This window comes from Pavona decussata, unplaced genomic scaffold, assembly GCF_977016875.1.
Source record: "Pavona decussata unplaced genomic scaffold, jaPavDecu1.1 SCAFFOLD_426, whole genome shotgun sequence".
NCBI lineage: Eukaryota > Metazoa > Cnidaria > Anthozoa > Scleractinia > Agariciidae > Pavona > Pavona decussata.
In genome coordinates this window covers 256,910-267,500 of record NW_028145783.1, presented here as the reverse complement: position 1 = coordinate 267,500, position 10,591 = coordinate 256,910, and the positions used below count along the sequence as shown (strand labels likewise).

Below are 10,591 nucleotides of genomic sequence, written 5' to 3'. Positions count from 1 at the left end.
CGTTTAATTTTTCAATTATTTTGCAATTTATTAAAATAATTTAAATCAACTATATAATTTGTCCACCCAACTTCATTACCCATACCATACTCAAATGGACAATTCTTTGTAAATTTCAGGTGAACTCTCTTCAGTTTGTCATACCAAGTTACTTATTTTATGAATTTTTTATATTGTATAAATAATTTATTGTCATGACTCTCTTATATTTGCATTATTTTTTTATACTTGTATTATTTTGCAGTTTATTAATAAATTAACTATATAATTTATCCACCCAACTTCATTACCCATACCATACTCAAATGGACAAATCTCTATAAATTGCAGGTGAACTCTCCTCAGTTTGTCATGCTAAGTTACTTATTTTGGAATTTGTTATTTTGTATTCATTGTAATTTATTGTAATGATTCTCTTATACTTGTATTTTTTTGCAATTTATTAATAACTAACCATATCATTTCTCCACCTGGCTCAAGAAGCCATGCCATATTTGAGTGAACAAATATTTGTAAATTTCTTTTTTTGAATAAGGTTTATTTGTTTGTTTATTGTTATTCCAGCAAGTTCACCCCTGCAACCCTCATGCCAACATTTTCGTCAATGTACATTTGTGACCATCTACTGATACTTTTTTTTCCTCAGCGCACAGAATTTTGTAAATTTTGTTATCTGGTCCTAGAAGCAGCTAAATATTTTCCATCTTGCCCAAGAACTGGGGCAGATTTGTTGCAAGACCTAAGCCTTGTTTTCTCGTAGGAAAAATGACAATTACCGACCCAGGTCAGTTCGGATTGCAAAAATCTGTTCACCATGTCTTGAGTAGTTTTACCAATATGGACCTCCCACTAAATCCATAGCATTTCCGTTTAGCGTAAGGTGTAATAATATACGTGTAATCGATATTGTATTTCATACAGATCTTGGTGTGGACCATTGATAAAGGCAGTCATGGTGAACTTATGCTATGCTTTACAATGCAAAAGAGATAGAATGAAGATGCCCAAAAGCATCCCTACTATGAATTCAGCTACTTCAGCGTTGCCTAATCCAATGGCTACTCTACCAATTCCCACGATACCACCTTTTGCCTTGGCAGATTCAACTACCTTTGGGTAGCGATCATCCAAATTGGCCTAGTCGTTGGAATACTTTCTCATTGCTTCTGGGATAGTAGTCTACTACTCAGCGGTTATTAGGTTCATCATGCAATGCTCCACCCCACTACCAGCTGCTTCAGTCTGAACCACATGCCTTTCCTCAGTTAAGCCAATCGAGATTATTTGCTGGAGGCAGTCCCACCAAGAGCACTGATCCAATCACAGATCGTGTTTTATTAACAAATACAGCACTGCAAAAAATAGAGGGTCACTGATCTCGTCGAAGTTCATAATTCCTTGTTTGAATGAGTGTCAAAACCTGGCAATTCAAAAAATTGTTTCACACAAGGAAGACAAATCCCTAATCCATTTCACTGGTTACTCATTATGTCACTTTTCTGCCAGGGTAAAATATCTTAAACAGTGTGGAATTGTACATTGACCAGTACAAGGAATGCCTGGACAGCATATGAACATTGGCAATAATGCAAATGATGAAAAAATGTGTCTGTGGAAATGTTTCACTCCTGCACACCAGCTGCAAACAAACATAATATTCTTCACTCAGTCCAGCCAGTGTCAGAAAATATGTTTACTGATTGCAACAGTTGCTTTTGAAATGAGTGTGCATTGCATAAAAAGGCGTTCTCAGAATTGTGCAAAATGGATTTGAATGTTATCCTGGAAACGCCAGGTCAAAAGTGTGGGAATATTTTGGTTTTTATCAAGTGAAGGAAGGGCCTAAAACAAAGGACAACTTGGATATGACGAAGGTAATCTGTAGGCTCTTCAGAAAGCAATATGCCAACAAAGGTTTGTGGCACGTGTGTTTTGTTGATTTCGTGTCAGTCTGACTTGAACTGCTGCAATGTAATCTTGAACTTAATAACATGCACAGTCTGAGTTTACCAAGCTTACAACATGTTTAAATGCTATTTTTTCTTAACTCTTATATATAAGTTTAAATTTGTTCATTGCAGGAAATACAACCAACCTGCAGTTTCATTTGGATCATGAGCAAAATTTCATTACTCAGAGCACAGCTGAGTTTGTTAAAGAGTACTGTGTTAAGTTTATTCATTCAGTTACAGCACTGTAAAACACTTTCAGTAGTGATGTAGCTTTTGTTACAGTTGAAATCAAAATGATAACTAGTAAGTTGTAAAAACATTAAAAACTTTAAGCTATCACTTTGACTTCTATGTAGGTGAAAAATACATGGAATGCTTATTGGTACATTTTTCTGATTATAATCGATGATCAATCGGGTGGGGCAATCCGATTATTTAAGATAACCGATTGTGAAATCTCAACCGATTCCCACCACTAGTTCCACTGATAACTGGCATGACCATCTACTCAGCAGGAATTGGGTCAACTTAGCATTAAATTTTTCCAATGTTTGCCTGGAATTGTTATTCGCTGTTCATTAGCAATTTAAACGCTACTCCAGTTACCCTGAAGCTTAAAGCCCCTGATACTAATTATGTTAACCTATAATTTCATATTTATAATAAACTTAAAATGTAAGTTACCACTCCAATAAAAAAAAAGAATAAAAACAATTTTTAAAAAAGTTGTTGGAACAAATGGTGCCTAACTCTTTGGAGTAGGCAACCACTTTAAAATATTTAGGAGCCAAACGGCTCCTGGCAAAAAAAGTTAATTTCTTTCCCTGGGATTGTAAAGGGTCAAGGTGTGTTAAACCTTTTAAGTCATGGCAAATTGAAATAAAACCAACATTAACAGTGAATTGTGAAATAATGTGAAAAGTCCATGAGCCCAAGAATTCCTCTTTATTGACCTTTTTACACTATCGGATAACAAAGCCATGAAAGCCAACAGACAGAAAGGTTGTAAAATTAATTAATATGCCAACTGGCATGTTCTTCACGATGGATAAAATCGTCTGCTTCTACTCAGCATGGAAGTTTCCTTTTAACAAAAAATGGATTTATGAACCTACTTGAACTTCAGGTTAGAGCTATTATAACTGTTGCCACAAGATGTTTCTGCTACATTTGCATTCTTTTTCCTGTGACAAAAGTTCACAGTTTCAAAAATTTACTCCCTTAGTTGTACCATGCCAAGAGCTCCAGTGCACCTACCTTTAGAGACCCAGTTCTTGGCATCTCCCTCTCTCTTCATGGAGTGTTTTGCAGTTTTAGGTGCACTTCACACTCTGCCTTTGAGTTGTCTGTTATCTCAACCAGTAAATAGCCAAAGAAAAGTTGGGGGGTATCCCACTACCCCTGACAGTATCTACCTTGGCTTTATTGCCATAGTGCTCCTCTTTGCTCTCCTCTTACAGCTTCTGCAGTGTAGCCAACATGTTGAGTGGCATTGTGCTGTAAGCGGAAGTTAAAAACAAAAATTCAGTGTTGTCTCATGGAGCATGATCATTGTACAAACATTTTGTAATAACACCTGAAGGAAACTGCACTTTTTTTCAAATAACTGAAAGCTCTAGATATAAATGATCCCTTTTATAGGTCAAGTTGAGTGCTGCAACCAGCAAAGGGGCAGGCAAATGTTGGGGGCAAGGCGCCCGAACTGGGTGGTATCCATCAAGAACGAGGGTCGCAATGTGCCTCTCTCCCATCCTGCCATTTCTGTAACAGCTACAGTATGTCTATAGTTCTCATGCATGGCTCAAATTAAAAAGAAAAAGATCAAGATTGTAACGGCCAGGATTAATATCCTTTGATATCTCCTACACTAATGTCCTTGGTGTAGTTCTCTTGAAACCTGGAGGGTATGATTCGAAAGAGGGCCTATATCTTGTACGTCTTTCTCCACAAACGCCCTTCACTTACTGTAGCCCCAAGTGTAACTTACTGGCTGCGGCGGACTTGATGGCTGGGTCAGCCTCTGGGCATGTTCTTCCTTGTTTTTATTCTCACAAAACACCCGAATGACCTGATGTTTCTTAGAGGAGATTCTCTTGGGATCCTATAGAAAGTAGAAAAACAAATTGTTATTGAATTTGTACGTCTCATTGAATTTGTATACAATTTGTTTGAGTTCGTCTCTCGACATTACATTTTAACAATCGGCCGTTACTTACAGTACTGTGCAAAAGTAATGAGAGCGAATTTCGACAAATTTCGAGGCATTTCGCCACTTTTTGACGAAAACCAGCCATTTTTTTAACAAAACGAAAGATCGCCGAACTTTCGACGAATTTTCAAAAGTGCTATTGTCTTGACACTTTCAAAATTTCGAAATTGTATGCGAATGTTTCAGCGAAAATTCGGACGATAATTCGAGAAGATTCACGAAATTTCGAAGAATGCTTCAATTTTTCGAAGCGTTTTTCGAAGTTTCGAAGAGTGCAGCAAATTTTCGATGCTAAGCTAAGTACATTGTACAGTGAAAGAAGGCTTCGTTTCGATCAACCGTTTGCGTAAACAATTCTATTTGAGACAGCGAGGCATCATGGCATCGTGACGTTATCATGGCAACGGGTTTTGTATAAATGTCATCTTCAGTGATTTGTAATGACACTGCTTACAGTATTTACAGTTTACAGTAATAAACATTTACCTTTAAAAATAAATATAATTGTTGCTTTGTGTCTTCTGTGTCCTTTATGCTAGACATGTTTTGGCACAAACCAAACCACCCTTCAAAAACCTTCGGATAAAATCTCTGACCTACAATGTTTCCGACGCCATTTTCAGCAGCAAAACTCATTACGCAATGCGCAGTGCTTACTTTGAATTTGATTGCGCTGACCAACTTTCGCGGTACGTATCGAGTTCCGTGCTTGTTGCGTCACCAATTCCACGTGGGTAGTTCATCTTTATTCATGGTTTTGCCATGAATAAAAGAAAGGTTACGCATCAAGGCAACCGATCGACAGTTTTTTTTCCAAGTCTCAACAGACAGAAGGAAATGGAGGAGCTGAGCTTTGATTGTGAAAGTGAAGATGCATTATTGGTTATGACCAGAGACTCAGTTTTAAATGCACATGTTCAAACAATTGACACTAACATGCTGAAAACTAATTTTGTCTCTGTAGAGCCTATAAATGTATTACTGGCAATTATAAGCAGAATGTTTAATTCACACCAGTGAATGCAGATACAGCAAAAATGACCAATCATGAAGTTTGTGAGACAAAGCACTTAGATCGTGTATTTCACGTTTTTCGCAGCAGTGCATATGTTTTTTACTTCTTTTATCTGCATTACTTTATGGTTGAGATAATAAAAAATTCCTGCCCCAGAGTTCAGGAAAATGCATTTCTGGGAACCTAATTTTAAAAATCCTCTGGGGGGGCATGCCCCCAGACCCCCCTAGAAGCTCAGCCCCAGAGGGCCTGAGGATGTTACGAGTGACATATTCCATGTTACAACTGCTTCAAAACTTAATGACAGCCCTGATGTTGGGATGTCAAAGGCACCAATGATACCATAGTTCATTTGTTATTCGGAGGATTCATTGTGCTGTTTCAAATTCTCTCTTCTCCACCATTTTCCCCTTGTTCTCATTTATTGCTTATTGACATTTTGTTCCAATCTTGTGGTTTGCAATTGGTTTTACTGGGTTGTGTCTTACTTTTGATTACATTACTAAGAAGCAATTCTGTCAATTTCATTTATTTTTTTCAACTGTGTCATTACACGTATGTCCGGCACAAACCTGAAACAAACGTCCCCAACTTGGAGGCCCAGTGGCTCTGGGAATTCTTCAAGTCCCAGTTCGCCCCTTATCTCCACCATCTCCATTGAAGTCACTTTTTTGGCAATGGAACAAAGGTGTGCACCACAATGTGCAGACAGACTATGTATGAATGATACTGCAAGAGAAAGAACCTGATATTATTTATGCTCTTTCCAACCAATGCCAGATTAAGTTTGAATGTCTCATCAATGAGATGTTACTCATTAACCCATTAACTCCTACACTGGCCAAAACCAGCTGTGCCTTGCACATGCCCTGCGTGTGAAACTCAATACCTTCTCCCTGCTGGGGGTTTTTTCATCCTGAAAAAGTCACAATAGCTAGAAGAATGATAAACCAATCAGGGGGTAGGGGAAAGGATCCTTCTGAACCTACGGCATGGAGCTGAGCAAAATTACAAAATGGTGCCGCACGTGAATCGGTCCTTTTTTCTTCTTTTAAAGCAAGTACATCTTTTTTAAGCTTAGAATGAAAAGGAATAACCATGAACAATAATCTACCGCCCAAAAAGAGGACTTGGAGGCCTTAAAAAAACAGCGAAAAGCCGTTTTGTGTTGTGATCTCTTCAATTTCCACGCCGCTACCGAAATATGGCTCAAAAATTAAAACAAAACTGCGGGCTTCAAACGGACTTTATAAGACCAGGACAATGGCAACAACACGGTAAATGATGTTTTCCGATGTTGATTTGCTTTTTACAAATAGTTAAGTGATGATTTGAACCAGAGTTCTCTCTAACTTCTGTAATTTTCATCACAAACGTGCCTGTATTTACTGCGAGTGATCGCTTCGAACAAACATGAAGCGTCATCAAATTTTACATACGTGTTTGCACGCACACAAAAAAAACTGAAAGTTTTTTGCCTCTAATAGGGGGGAGGGGGCTAATCAGTGCTGTCAATAAGGGCTGATAGCCGGCCATAATAGCCGGCTACTGGCCAATCTTCGGCTGGCTACTTTTGTCTCACTTTACCTTTAATTTTGGTAAGAAACTTAAAATAACGAAAAGATCCAACAAAAATAATTGTGAGACATCCGCCTCAAACATCTGAGTCGAAATAAAGGCGTTTTAAATGTGTTTACCTTTGCCACGCGCGGTTGAAATTGATCGAAGGGGTCGTGGAACGCCTGCGACATTTTTAGAGAACAGGATCCAGCAAGAACCCGGCTTAAAATAATGAAAAGATTCCGCAAAAATAATTGTAAAACATCCGGCTCAAACGTCTGAGTCTAAGTAAAGGCACATTTCAGGAGTTTTAAACGTGTTAAACTTTCGGTGGAAGTATAAAAAGTTGAAGCAGATCGAGATGATCAAAGGGTCGTGGAATGCCTGAGACATTTTCTCAGGACTAGATCCCAGGCTTTCGCATGTGCCAAAACATGAACTTCATACATTGAATGTACTTTTTTTTTTTTGAATTGCATTTGAAGATTTATCATTTTATTCTTTTCTAAAAGCCAGTGATTGACATTTTGAGGAAAAGAATGGCTGTAACAGACATAGAATATGTGGTTAATATAGTCTTAATGTTGATTGTTCTTAAGGCCCAAATACTGTCTGGAAAACGTTGAAAATAGCATTTCCAAGCATCTAAATTTCTAAGTTTTCTGGGGGGGGGGGCATGCCCCCACACCCCCCTAGGACGCTCACGCCTTCAGCACTTGAAAAGTCTACTTCAAAACTTATTGACAGCACTGCTAACGAGCAGAAATTTCCAAGGAGTTTGAGGGGGGGGCACATATAGAATTTTTCTACAGGGTAAGGAAATTCACGAAAAAATCATAACCGAGGAACAAAGTTGGCATTGCCATTACAGAAAAAATAATTCTTATCCAGGACAAAAGCAGTGCAACCGATGAATTACTCTGTAAAATGTCATTTGATCGGGTGTTGTCTACTAATCCTTCTATTAAGCGAAAGTAAGGCATGTCTTTCCTTTTTTCAACAGGTTTGACTTTGCAGCACAATCAAGCCATAGCTGCGACTTCTATGATTGTTTGTAGTTTACGTTTTAAATAAAAGTCCTATTTACTCGTACAATTTGTAGCAGAAAGTGAGGAAATTAAAAGGTTTCTAAATGCAGCAAGAAAAGGACAATTTCATGATTTTGATAAGCATGACCCAGGAGAGGAAACTTAGGCCGTCCGAACATCCAAGATGGGTAGCTTTTCCATTCGGACAAGGAAAAATATGATCCAACTTGTCCAATTGGACCACAACGTTGTAGGAAAAATTAATAACCTTTTTTTCTTGACTTTGGATATAGAACAAATTATTCTTTCCATATTTGATAACTTACTGCCATAAAAAAGTAGGGTTTACAAAAAATAAATACCATTTTGCCTACGTTGTGTTTGATTTTGTTACGCGAAGCCTGCCGCCAGGTATAATTGCAGGCGCATGAAAACAAGTGCTTGTCAGGCTACCTTTTTCTGTTGCTTGTTGAGCATATCAACAGTGTCTTCGTCTCAATCAAAATTATTGAAATTTTTTAAGAGGTTACTGGAAACAACTGGCAGTACCGATGTGGATGTTCCTTCCAAAAAGAAAAGAAAGGAAGATGACAAGAAAAAATATGAAGTAAAGCGTGTCAGAAAATTTTAGCCAGCTTTGCAGAAAGAGTTCGAGTGGGTTTGTTATGAGGAACAGACAAACAAAATGCATTGCTCGACTTGTCAGAAGTATGCAGAACTAGCTGATAAAAGCAGCCAAATGTAAATCGGATGTGGAGATGGAGTTCAAGGATTCCGAAGGGAAACATTGACAGCCCATTCGAAAAGTCATCACCATGTTGTTTGCCATACAAGATCGCTAAATGATTGTCATGTCTGATTTTTTGGGCAAGTAGTTTTGTGGTTCGGACAAAATACACATTGCACTTGTCTGAATGTACAAGCGCATTGAGAAGAAACTTTCAAGCCCCGTGACCTGTCCATAGTTCTGCAGGCGAGTGTGCAGTTGAAATCTGTTCCTGACACAACAAAATGAGCAACGCATTCAACACTGTCATGTTCAATAAATTTATTTGCCATGGAAAATTTACCATGGCCACAAAATGTGTATTTTCTTTAATGCAAAATTTCAAAAAACGATTTCTGGAAAAAAGGGAAATGATCCTGCAGCAATATTACCATCCAGTGAATACTGTATGAACATCGCAGTTGAAATTTGATCCTGTACTGATTATGCAAAACTTTTCCGATCTATGCAAATTTTCCGTCCACATTGAATTCCACTGGACATAAAAAAGCAACGCTTATTTGATAAAAACCTCACGTGAAAACGTTGACAACAGAAACTTGTTTTCTTTCTCAAATTCATTTCATGCAAGAACTTTACAGAGATGACTATTAACTGCCAAGACGTGAATCCATGAACTAACTTGATTTGTAACTAGAACTGTCAAAAAATCACCCATCTAGTAGAGCAGCTTTCTTGTGCATGCAGCCATTTTGCGATTAGGTTTTCAAAGCCCTTCAAATTCTACTTGATAAATCCAGCATTGTAGATTTGATGTGCAACTTGTTCATAGCAGTTTCTTTATGGTAAATTCACATACATTTTATTGCAGAGATCATTACAAAAATATGGAATTTGCAAAGGACATTTAGTTAGGTAAAAAAGGAATGTAGGAAATTCCTGGTGCGTGGGGTGGGGGATCTTTAAAGAACCCCCTGGAATGGAAATCCCAGGCGGGTGGGGGTGGGGGTCTAAAGTGAAAAACCTTCCATGGGGGGATATGGATATTTCCTGGAACCAGACATTCTAAGTATTCCGAACCAAAGGAGCTGGGTTTTTTTTTTAATCCTGTAAATTAGCCATTTGTTTTGCACATGCAGTTGTTTATTACCGATTGCTAATTTAGTGAACTAAGCTTACCGAAAAATCACAGGGTGATCAATGGAAACTTAATTTATAGTATCAGTGTCAGGGGTAAATACAATAAAATATGACCAAATACAATACACAACTTCATAGTCTCCCCTTCTCTTCTTCAATCAAGTTTTTAGTATATATTATACTTACTTATCGTGAGACGCTTAAAATATTTCATAATTTAAACGCTGTATGCGTTTATTATTATTATTATTATTATTATTATTATTATTATTATTATTATTATTATTATTATTATTATTATTATTATTATTATAATCATCCATATTTTTCAAAAAATACTTAATTAGCATTGACTGGTGCAATTTATGGGTCATACAGAGTTACATGTAGGTCATTCTTTTTACTCGGGGGAGAAGGGGATATTCCACATATTAGACTTGCTATTTTTAATTCACGATTCGCAAAAATTGATTGCAATTTCCTCACCGAGCGCAAAGATTCCCTCGCACGCCACCGAGATGACTTTTCGCGCCTAAATGTGTCCGGTTGTTCTATCAAACTCTTGTTTGTGCAAAAGCAAAGTATTGCGCGTTATATCAGTTATATGGCTCAGCTGCAAACAAGTTAAGCTCCAAATTTAAATTTTGAAAAAGAAGCACCCGGTTCTCCCCGCAATAAATAATTCTAACAGTGTGCTTTATGCGAAAAGCTCTCCGGCAATCCCCTCGAGCTTCGCGCTCAACCAAACGCGCAGAAAAACAACTCAGTGAAAAATGCTTAACGCACGGTTTCTGCCGAAACAAAAGCCCAAATGTGAACAACATAGATTATTAAATACCTGCTCCAGTGATTCGGGGAGATGAAATTGTCGACAATTAGCATGAAATCAAATTTCTGTGTGCAAAGGTGTCTTCTCCAAGAAATTCATTGATCCACTCGCTGAATTCAGCTGAACTGCCA

At 37.7% G+C, this 10,591-nt stretch overlaps 1 long non-coding RNA gene across 1 annotated transcript; it reads right to left on the bottom strand.

Annotated features, from left to right (window-relative positions):
• Positions 1–3,089: 3,089 nt before the first annotated feature.
• Positions 3,090–10,573, bottom strand: LOC146450760 (uncharacterized). The gene is made up of 4 exons (XR_014860230.1): positions 10,470–10,573; positions 5,749–5,905; positions 3,940–4,053; positions 3,090–3,449 (listed from the first exon to the last, which is right to left on the bottom strand). It is a non-coding gene; the product is annotated as an uncharacterized LOC146450760 (long non-coding RNA).
• Between the last annotated feature and the right edge of the window lie 18 nt (positions 10,574–10,591).